At 41.7% G+C, this 10,118-nt stretch overlaps 1 pseudogene; it reads left to right on the top strand.

Moving 5' to 3' along the window:
- Positions 1-467: 467 nt before the first annotated feature.
- LOC147441505 (uncharacterized) lies at positions 468-9,552 on the top strand (annotated as a pseudogene).
- The last annotated feature ends 566 nt before the right edge of the window (positions 9,553-10,118 follow it).

The following is a 10,118-nucleotide window of genomic DNA, read 5'->3' as shown; positions in this document are numbered from 1 at the left end:
TCAATCATTTCCAAACGTGCGTAGCAAAGAAACCATTTTCAAACATGCTTAGCAAAACTACCATTTCAAACAAGCAGTGCAAAACAACCGTTTCGTAATGAACCAAGTATGTTATAATGGATTCTCTATTTTCTCTTTTTTTTTAAATGTGTGTTTGTGTATATGTGTGTGGTGTGTGTGTGTATGTGTGTGTAGTAAAACACAAAAGGGAAAGAGGGAGGATGTGCCTTTGTGTTTACCTCTTCTCTGTAGCACGGTTGAGCTTTGAATAGGTTTAGCGTCCAAAGAAGATGGCAAAATACTTCCTTGCCAAAACTTGGACGAAACCCTCTTTGACGAAACTTGAGAAGCTTGGAGAAGGAGAGAGGGTGAAGGGAGAGGTGAGGGGGGGGGGGGGGAAGGGGGGAGGCTTGTTGAAGGAGAGAGAGATGGGCAGTGAGGGGGGGGGGGCGGGAACCTTGGGAGCGATGGCGGAGAGCAATAAATGCAAGGAAGGCAGGGTATGATGCAAAAAGGTGGTATACTCTGCCTTCTTTACTTTTTTTGGGCGCCAATTATTACCGTGGCTATTACTGCAACTATTACCGAGCTTATTAACACTGCTATTACCGCAGCTAGTCATTTCAAACGGATACATGCGAATCCGAGGTTGCAAGGGGGGGGGGGTACAAACCACCCCCCACCCTTAGCTTTACATTATTTCATTTTTTAGAAAAGGGGGGGAGAGAGGCTCAAGTGAGGGGAATCCTTAGGTGGACTATGCACGACTATCCTGGGCTTGGAGAGATTTCTGGTAACCCCCTGTCCTCTATCTCTCTTTCCCTCATTCCCTCTCTCCCTTTAGCTCCCTTTAGCTCAATTTAGTTCACTCATCTCTCTAACCATATGATATGTATGCAGGGTTGTCCACATCAGGCCACAATGCATGTCCTACTTGCGGGCTATCGTTGGTGACGAAGAGTCCAAATTCCTTGCGCAAGGTAATCTATCCAAACAACCATCATTTCTTACCCCAAGGGCATATCAAGCACAAATATCCAACAAATGGAAAGACTCCTCTAAAGCTCACAATGGCAGATTGGGCAACCATTTGGGAGGAACACCACAACAACAATCCGGCTCTATGTCCTCCACCAAAAGGTATGTCAAGGTATTCCATATTTTTTTAAGGCTTCCATATTGGAAGGACTTAAAAATACAACAGCTCTTGGATCCCATGAACATATTCAAGAACGTAGCCCAAACACTATGGGACCACATTTCGGCAAGAAGGACTCCTTGGGTGCGAGGGAGGATTTGAGGCTTTTAAAACGTCTCCCCTCCTCTGCCACTCCACAGTGTGCCCCAAATGGAAAGATTGTTCTTCTTAAAGCACCATGAATGCTAGCAAAGAATAATTAGACAAGGTGAAGGGTAGCATTGCCTCTTATTCGCACATCAATAGGATACATGAGGTCGCTAAAGGGAGATTTCACAAAAGCGAAGAAGGGTGGAAGCGTTCAATTGTATTGGTTGAAGTCCCATGATTGGCACATGATGCTTTAGGTAATCTTCATACTCCCTATTCTATCTATAGTTTGTGTGCATGACTATCACTCACTTTCCCTTTTCCTGATTTACATTGTAGTTCATTTTGCCAGTGAGTATGTGTATATGTCGGGACAAGAAATTCAGGGAAGCTATTCTCAAATTAGGAGAGTTAGTAAGGTACACCACAAGACTCCACTCAACTACACCTTTTTTATGTACCCAATAATTTCAACTAGCACTTAGTGTATCCTTGTGCGTTTTCTTACAGATTTGTGAGCTCCAAGGAAATCGAAATAGATGCTATCCTTGTTGCTCAAACACTTGCAACAGAAACTGTGTGTGCCATTGAAGATGCATTTCCTTGATCGTTCCTTCTTAGTCAAATTCACCTCTTGGTTCACGTGGTGGACGAGATAGCTATATGTGGAGTAGTGCACACACGATGGATGCTTTTCTTAGAGAGTTTTTTAAAGACACTCAAAGATTTTGTGCAGCTACGGTCTCAACCAGAGGCATGTATGGCCCAAGGGTGAATTTTTCAAGAGGCATTTGTTTACATATCAGAGTATTTGGCACAAGTTGATCCTTCAATGCCTCGCATGTGGTCAAACGAGGAAAATTCAAGGATGACTTCACACTTGACAAGTGGAAAGGGGAAACTACTTAACATGGATATGAATCTATCCCGAGTGGTCAATAACTTTTGCATTCTCAATGCAAAGATTATGACCAAGTGGGTGGACTTGTGGATAGTGGCAAAGTCCAGGCGTTTACAAGAGAGGGAAGTATGGAAACAAGCACATGGAGGAAGGAGGACACCCCTAGTGCCTAGACACCTTGCATGTTTCTCAGATCTCATTGGTGCAGAGTGGATTCATGAGAGAATGACTGAGAAAAAAGCGCGCGGAGAAGACATCACCAACGAAGAATACCAAAGGTAGAGTACTCATATACCTAAACCATATTGTCTCACTATTTGTTAAAATTATCTTTAATATGTATTTGTTGATAAATTAATATATTTTTATATTTTGTAGTGCCTTTCCTTTAGCTCTATGTGGTCAAAGGTTTGTCACTTTTGTACGCGTCACATTGACGAGCGTAGAACCTCCATGGATTGTGCCATCATGGGAAACTTTCACACAGACGGTGATGAAGCCAAGTACTGCGAAACTATTGAAAGGATACTAAAGGTTAATTTTAGAACCTTTCATAGCTTCATCTTCGAGTGAAAGTGGTTTGAAAATTTTTCTAGTGCTATGAGAGCGTATAGAGCAAGAGCAGGCGCTCACAATGTACAAGAACTTGGATTTGATGATAAGCTTAACATTGATTATAAGACTTAATACGTTATTAAGAGAGCTAGATACAAGACTTGGATTACATGACTTGAGTACAAGACAAAGCTTGATTGCAAGGACAAGGCTTGAACATAAGACAAGAACTAGAAGAGGGATTTCCTCATAGGAGCCTCACAACTGGTGTTGGCAAGACTGAAGGGCTTGTGTCCCAAGACCCCTATTTATGCTAGTACTGGAGGAGGTTACTTGAGGAGGTTAGGACTTTCTAGGTTATTTTTGAGGAGGTTAGAATCTTCTAGAACCTTCTTGATCCTTCTAGTTCTTCTAGAACCTTCTGGATCCTTCTTCAACTTTCTAGAGCTTTCCAGAAACTTCTAGATTCTTCCGAAATCTTCTCCAAGCCTCTAGAAACTTCTTGATCCTTCTAGCTCTTCTTGAACCTTCTAGATCCTTCTTCAACTTTCTAGAGATTTCTAGAAACTTCTAGATTCTTCCGAAATCTTCTCCATGTTTCTAAAAACTTCTAGAATCTTCTAGATCCTTCTAGATTCTTCTAGAGCCTTATAGCAATGATATAGGCAATGACATTGGCGATGATGCAGGCAGCGACTTACTCTCACGCATCCATGACATTACCCCCTCCTTTAGCGACGAGTTCCACGAGGAGCTGTGGTGTTCCTTGAGCTGGGCTTCTATGGATGTTGTTGATGGAACTCTTGGACTTTGAGAGATGCATGATGTACATTGTGTGGTGGTTCCCAAGTTCGTTCACTAACATCATAGACTTTCCAATGCACCAAGTACTGTAACTTGCCACACGAAACTCGAGAATCTAAGACTTTTTCGACCTCATATTCGTCATGTCCTTGAATCTCAACCGGAAGAGGTGGTGGTAGGGCTCTTCCTGGGATCATAGATGTGTGACAAGGTTCTAGGACTGAGACATGAAAGACCGGATGGATTTTCATGGATGAGGGAAATCGGAGTCGATAGTTGACTGGATTGATTTGACGGATAATTTTAAACGGGCCAAGCCTTCGATAATCAAGCTTTTGACAGGGGCGAGATGAACGTAGATCACGTCGGAGGAGCCACACTTTATCCCCTTCTTTGTATTTTGGATGCTGCATGCGATGGAGATCTGCACTTTCCTTATAATTGGATTGAGCTTCTTTGAGATGAATCCTAATTGTGAATTACAGATAATTGTTGTGTAAGATGAATAGTAGCTGGATTCTTGACTTGATAGTGTCTGTGGATATCCTGTTTGGGATGTTGACCATAATTAGCAAATAATGGAGTGTGACGGGTGGAGGCATGAAAACTGTTATTATTGGAAAATTTTGCTATCGGTAGGAGCTCGACCCAATTATCCTGGTGATAACTGATAGTACAGCGGAGATACTGTTTCAAAACTTGATTTACTCTCTCTGTTTGTCCCCATCACTTTGTGGGTGACTGAGGTTGATTTGTACTCCGAGTATGTTGAATAAGATTTTCCAAAAGCTAGAGATGAATTGTGGGCCTCGATTAGAAACTATGTCATCCGGTAATCCATGATAACAATATATATGTTGTAGAAAGAGTTTGGCCGTACCTTCAGTAGTGATGATTTTAGTGGTTGGAATGAAGTGTGCCATTTTTTTAAACTAGTCCACGACTACTAGAATGGAGTCAAATCCTTGTGACAAGGGTAGCTCTACAATGAAATCCATGGAGATGGATGACCATGGTTTGGTTGGAGTGGGCAAGGGACGGAGTAACCCATGAGCACGATGATGAGGGGCCTTTGATCTATTGCAAGTGTCACAAGTGCCTACATACTCCTTGACAAGCTTCCACATTTGAGGCCACCAAAAGTCACGGGAGAGAAGCTCAATTGTCTTATTAACCCCAAAGTGGCCTGTTGATGGAAGATCATGCCGTGGCTGAAGTACCTCCAAGAGTGTTGGTCCTGGTGGAATATAGAGGAGACCCTTATAGTAAATTAGTCCATCATTTCTTGAAAGTGCTCATTAACCTCTTGTCCTTGTAGTCGTTTTTAATATTATGAGCAAGTGGGTCTTTGGCAATTTGCGTCTTCACCTTAGGAAGAAAAGTAGAATCTTCAGGACCTTGGCTTATGGTGGCGTTTAGCTTAAGCTGCTCAGGTTTCAAAATCACTGAGTCTTGTTGATCAAATGCTTCATCCCCTTCTCTAGGTGCAAGGTAGGATCTTCTTGATAAGGCATCTCGCTTAGCTTGTTGACGGCCAGGTCTATAAGAGATAAGAAAATAAAACCTTGATAGGATACCACTCCACCTAGCTTGGCGACGATTCAAGACAGGGGATGTCACGAAGTATTCCAAATTCTTGTGATCTATATAGACAGTGATCTTATGAGGAGCTCCTTCAAGTAGATGACACCAAGTGTCAAAGGAGTCGATGATTGCTAAGAGCTCTTTGTCATGGATTTTATAATTTATTTCTACAGAGCTGAGAACTTGTGCGAATGAAAAGCCACTGGATGTACTCGACCATCCTCTCCTACTTGGGATAGAATAGAGACAAGGGCAAAATCTGAATTGTCTGTTTCTAGGATGAAAGGCTTTGTAGGATTTGCGTGAATTCTAATGGGTACGGTCGTGAAAGCTTACTTGAGAGTATGAAATGATTTTGTGGCCTCTGAGTCCCAGACAAACTTATTATGGCTTGTCAACCTATTGAGTGTTGTAACCACCTTGGAGTACCCTTGTATAAAGATACAATAAAAATTTGCAAATCCGAGGAAACATTGAACATCTCTTACCGAGGTGGGTGTCTCCCAATTAAGCATGGTTTGAACCTTCTTTGGATCCATGGAGATTCCCTTTTAAGAAATTACATAACCAAGAAATTCCACCTTAGATTGATGAAAAGAGCACTTCTCCAACTTTGCATATAACCCCGATGCACGTTGCTTTTCAAGCACTAATCGTACATGGTGCTCATTCTCTTCTTGATCCTTGGAAAATATCAAGATATCATCCAAATATATTATTACAAAATAATCCAAATACTCCCAAAAGATATCGTTCATTAAATGTTGAAAAACAGTTGGGGCATTTGTGAGACCAAATGGCATGACGGTATATTCAAAGTGTCCATACCTTGTTCGAAAGGCTGTTTTCCATTCATCACCTTCTTTGATTTTGACTAGGTTGTAAGCACCATGAAGATCTCTTTTTGTAAATATTCTTGCTTTGCCAAGGCACGCAAGAAGCTCTGCGATCAAGGGAAGGGGAAGCGATTCTTGAAAGTGATCTTGTTTAGGCCCCTATAATCAATGCACATCCGAAGAGTTCCGTATTTCTGTTTTACAAAGAGTATTGGAGCTCCTATTGGGGACTTTGAATGTCGTATGAACCCCTTAGTAAGATTATCATCAATATTTTTCCGTAATTCTACCAATTCATCTTGAGATAGCTTGTATATTGGCCAAAAGGGGGTTGGGTTCCCTCCTGAAGCTCTATAGCACAATCATAGGGTCGATGCTCCAGTAAGAGGTCTGCATTGTTCTTCTCAAAAACATCATTGTAATCGTGATATTGACATGGAAATGCCTTCATGATTTTTGTGGTCGACATGTCGGTTGGTGTTGCAAATATCAGGAAAGTTGGATACTTTTTGGCTGCACGCATAAAGACCTTGGCTCCAAGATATATAGTGGGGACGACCATCAATGAATTCTACAACTGGATTAGAATTCTTCACAAGTGGTATGCCTTGTTCTTTTGCAAATTCTTTGTCCATGAAGCACGCCGTTGCGCCTGAATCTAGTAATGCTTCACAATCCATGTGCCTACCCGGCATATGGATCTTGACTGGTAGCATAAAACTTGAAGTGGAATCAGCGGGAAGAAACAGAACTTTTTTTGCTTGTCTTTTGTCCAACCGGTCGGTCTCTATTGGGGTTGGACGTCCATGTTTTCCGAACACGTTGAGGCCATTGTACCATGAAACCTTCATCCTTCTGTTCCTTGGACACTGTTGAACCATGTGCCCCTGCTCTCCACAATACATAAATAAGCCATTAATGCGTCGCCTTTGCTTCTCTTGGGATGAGAGAGGTTGAAACCGTGTTGAACCAATTTGCATGGGCTCGATGATTGATTCATGGCCCTGTTGAGGTGTGTAGCGATTATGTGTCACTTCTGTTTGGGGTTGTAATGGTTCCCCAAGACGCCTCTCTTTTCTCCTCTCAAATAGTCGATTATCACATTCTATTGCTTGAGAGATGAACTCGCTTAGTGTGCGAACCTTTGGCGTAGTCAAGAAAAGATCTTTTACGTCATCCTTTAATCTCCATCAAAATTTTCTAATGAAATATTCCTCATGCCAAGTCAGATCACAAGTGATCTATTGAAATTCGGATGCATAGACGGATGCAGGTCTCGATCCTTGGCGGAGATTTCTAAGTTTGGTTTCAACCAACATTGCTCTATCAGTATCCCCAAAGGTTGCAGAGAACTCCTGCACAAAAGCTTCAAAGTCATGAAGAAAAGGAGATTCTTTTTCAAGTAAGGGAGCAAACCAAGAGAGAGCCGTACCCGAGAGGAGGGTCCCAATAAGGCCTACTTGAGAGGCATCATCTAGATAACGCTCTCGTTGCATTCTAATGAAGAGGCGCACTTGTTGGATAAAACCTCTAAACTTTGATCTAGTCCCATCAAATTTTTCAGGCATGCTGACCTTTGGCTCCTTGTTATGTTGTTGAGAATAGCTAAATCTTGCAGCTTGTGCTTGATGTGTGCTTGTCTTTTGAAGCTCTTGAATTTGATGTTGAAGATTTTGCAACGCCGGTCCCAAGATTAGGGGTTGCCCTGCTTGAAGTTGAGCGTTACTCTCGCGAAGTTCTTGTAACTGAGCTTGGATGCTTTGCAATGCGTTGATGACACCTTCCATCGTCGGCTCCATGATGGCTTGAGAGATTAAGAGATGGCAGTCTTGCCAAACTATTATGAGCACATATAGAGCTAGAACAGAGCAAGAGTAGGTGCTCACAATGTACAAGAATTTGGATTTGATGATAAGCTTAATATTGATTATAAGACTTAATAATTTATTAAGAGAGCTAGATACAAGACATGGATTACATGACTTGAGTACAAGACAAAGCTTGATTGCAACGACAAGGCTTGACAATAAGACAAGAACTAGAAGACGGATTTCCTCATAGGAGCCTCACAACTAGTGTTGGCAAGACTGAGGGGCTTGTGGCCCAAGACCCCTATTTGCGTGAAAGCATGTTAACCTGTCGTGTTTTTTGTGCTAGTTAGAAGTTTCAAGTTAGCACATCTTCGAAAAGTTTGGCGTCCGGTAAATTTTTCACAAATAATATCAAAATGTATCGGAGGTTGTACATTTGGATTCCTTGTTTGAAGTGCTTTCTATTGATATATCATATGTCATAGATCTTGGAGATGTAGCTCAAGTTATTGTACTAGTTAGCATATGTCAAAATTGTGCTAGTTAGCATTTTCCGGGACATGAAAAAGCATGACAGGTTAACATGCTTTCACCCATTTATGCTAGTGCTTGAGAAGGTTACTTGAGGAGGTTAGGACTTTCTAGGTTCTTCTTGAGGAGGTTAGAATCTTCTAGAACCTTCTGGATCCTTCTTCAACTTTCTAGAGCTTTCCAGAAACTTCTAGATTCTTTCGAAATATTCTCCAAGCTTTTAGAAACTTCTAGGACCTTCTAGATCCTTCTTCAACTTTCTAGAGCTTTCCAAAAACTTCTAGATTCTTTCATAATCTTCTCCATGTTTCTATAAACTTCTATAATCTTCTAAAGCCTTCTAGCGATGATCTAGGCAATGACATAGGGGATGATGCAGGTAGTGATTGACTCTCAAGCATCCATGACATCTAGACGACATGAGAATGGCCTCTACATGGTGGACTCTAGTGTGCATCACACAAGGAGGTATGACAATTTACTTTTACCGCGCAATTGTGAGCAGGTGAGTGACATGTACCTTTTTTATTCTTATTTACTTCTTGTAGTGTTAGTTATACCAATGTTACTCACTTGGAGCTTCTATTTCCCGTAACACCTTGGGGGAGAACCATTTTTTCCAGTAATGAGGTGGAGACTATCTTCGACCCTCTTCCACCTCCGACTTTGGATGAGGTGGAAACAGAGGAGAGGGAGGTCGATGAATCAAGTCTGGCGGTAGCAAGGCTTAGCGAGGATGATTGACATGATGATGAAGATGATGAGATGGAGGATGAGGAACTCGAAGATGATGAAGCTCGCAATGCATCCACAAAAGACAATTCCATTTCTCTCTTTATTGATTTAGGAGCCATGGACTTAGAATTGGATGATGCTTCATGTAGAGATCTTTTGGAAGATGATTCATAAACATTTTGCAATTATGAATTTTTTTTATCGTGTAATCCATTCACCTCTCTCTCCCTCCTCTTCCTCTCTTTAGATTTGAGAATATACTCAATTATGTTAATCAATTGACAATGATTATTTTAGTTGTAAACAAGGGTAATCTTAGGTTGGGTTCAGACGAGGCTGGAGAAAGAAAGGCTTTCTGCAGGTCTACCACCACCTCGTCTAAACGGTGTTGGAGAAAGAAGAGCGAAAAATAGAGAGAGGCGGAGAGAGGCCAGCAGCTCTTCCGGGGGGGGTCCCGAAAGAAAAATGGCGGGCCCGGAGGAAGGTGATATCTACTGCAGCAAATAGGTTTTTTCCGCGCAAATAGGCTTTTGCCATGCAACTTAGACGCCCCTGTGGGAAGCATTTCCGTCGTAGCGTCTGGACCGGGCCTTATATCCCCCGCCTCCTTCTCCCTCCTCTTTCTCTTTCTCTCTCTCTCTCTTTCTTTCTCTTCTTTTTTATATTTGAAAATTATATACAATACTCTTTAATTTTTATTGAGAGGAGGGAAACACCAAAGTTTGAAGAAGGGGTGGGGGGGGGGGGAGTTAATCCGGAATTTAAAAGTTTAGGCGCTAAATTTGGGTAGCGGATATAACGATGGTAATGAACGCGGTAATAACAGTGGATATAGTCATGCTAATACTTTAAATACAAAAAAAAACCCCCGCCCTCCTCTCTCTTGTTTCTCTCATTGAATTTACACCTTCTTTCTACAAAACGCGGTAAAACAGCGCGGTAAACACTTGGAGGTTTTCATAGTGTATGTGAAAGTTGCAACCAACACAACCTTGGATGTCAAGGAGGAAATTAAAAAAAAAGGCAAGGCTCAAGTAATTGCCAACTTGAAATATCTCTCCGTTAGCAAGGTC

The sequence above is a fragment of the Adiantum capillus-veneris genome, chromosome 15 (genome assembly GCF_014529385.1).
Source record: "Adiantum capillus-veneris isolate H3 chromosome 15, ASM1452938v2, whole genome shotgun sequence".
In the NCBI taxonomy this organism is placed as follows: Eukaryota; Viridiplantae; Streptophyta; class Polypodiopsida; order Polypodiales; family Pteridaceae; genus Adiantum; species Adiantum capillus-veneris.
The sequence above is the reverse complement of the archived record's forward strand: the minus strand, read 5'-3'. Positions and strand labels throughout refer to the sequence as shown.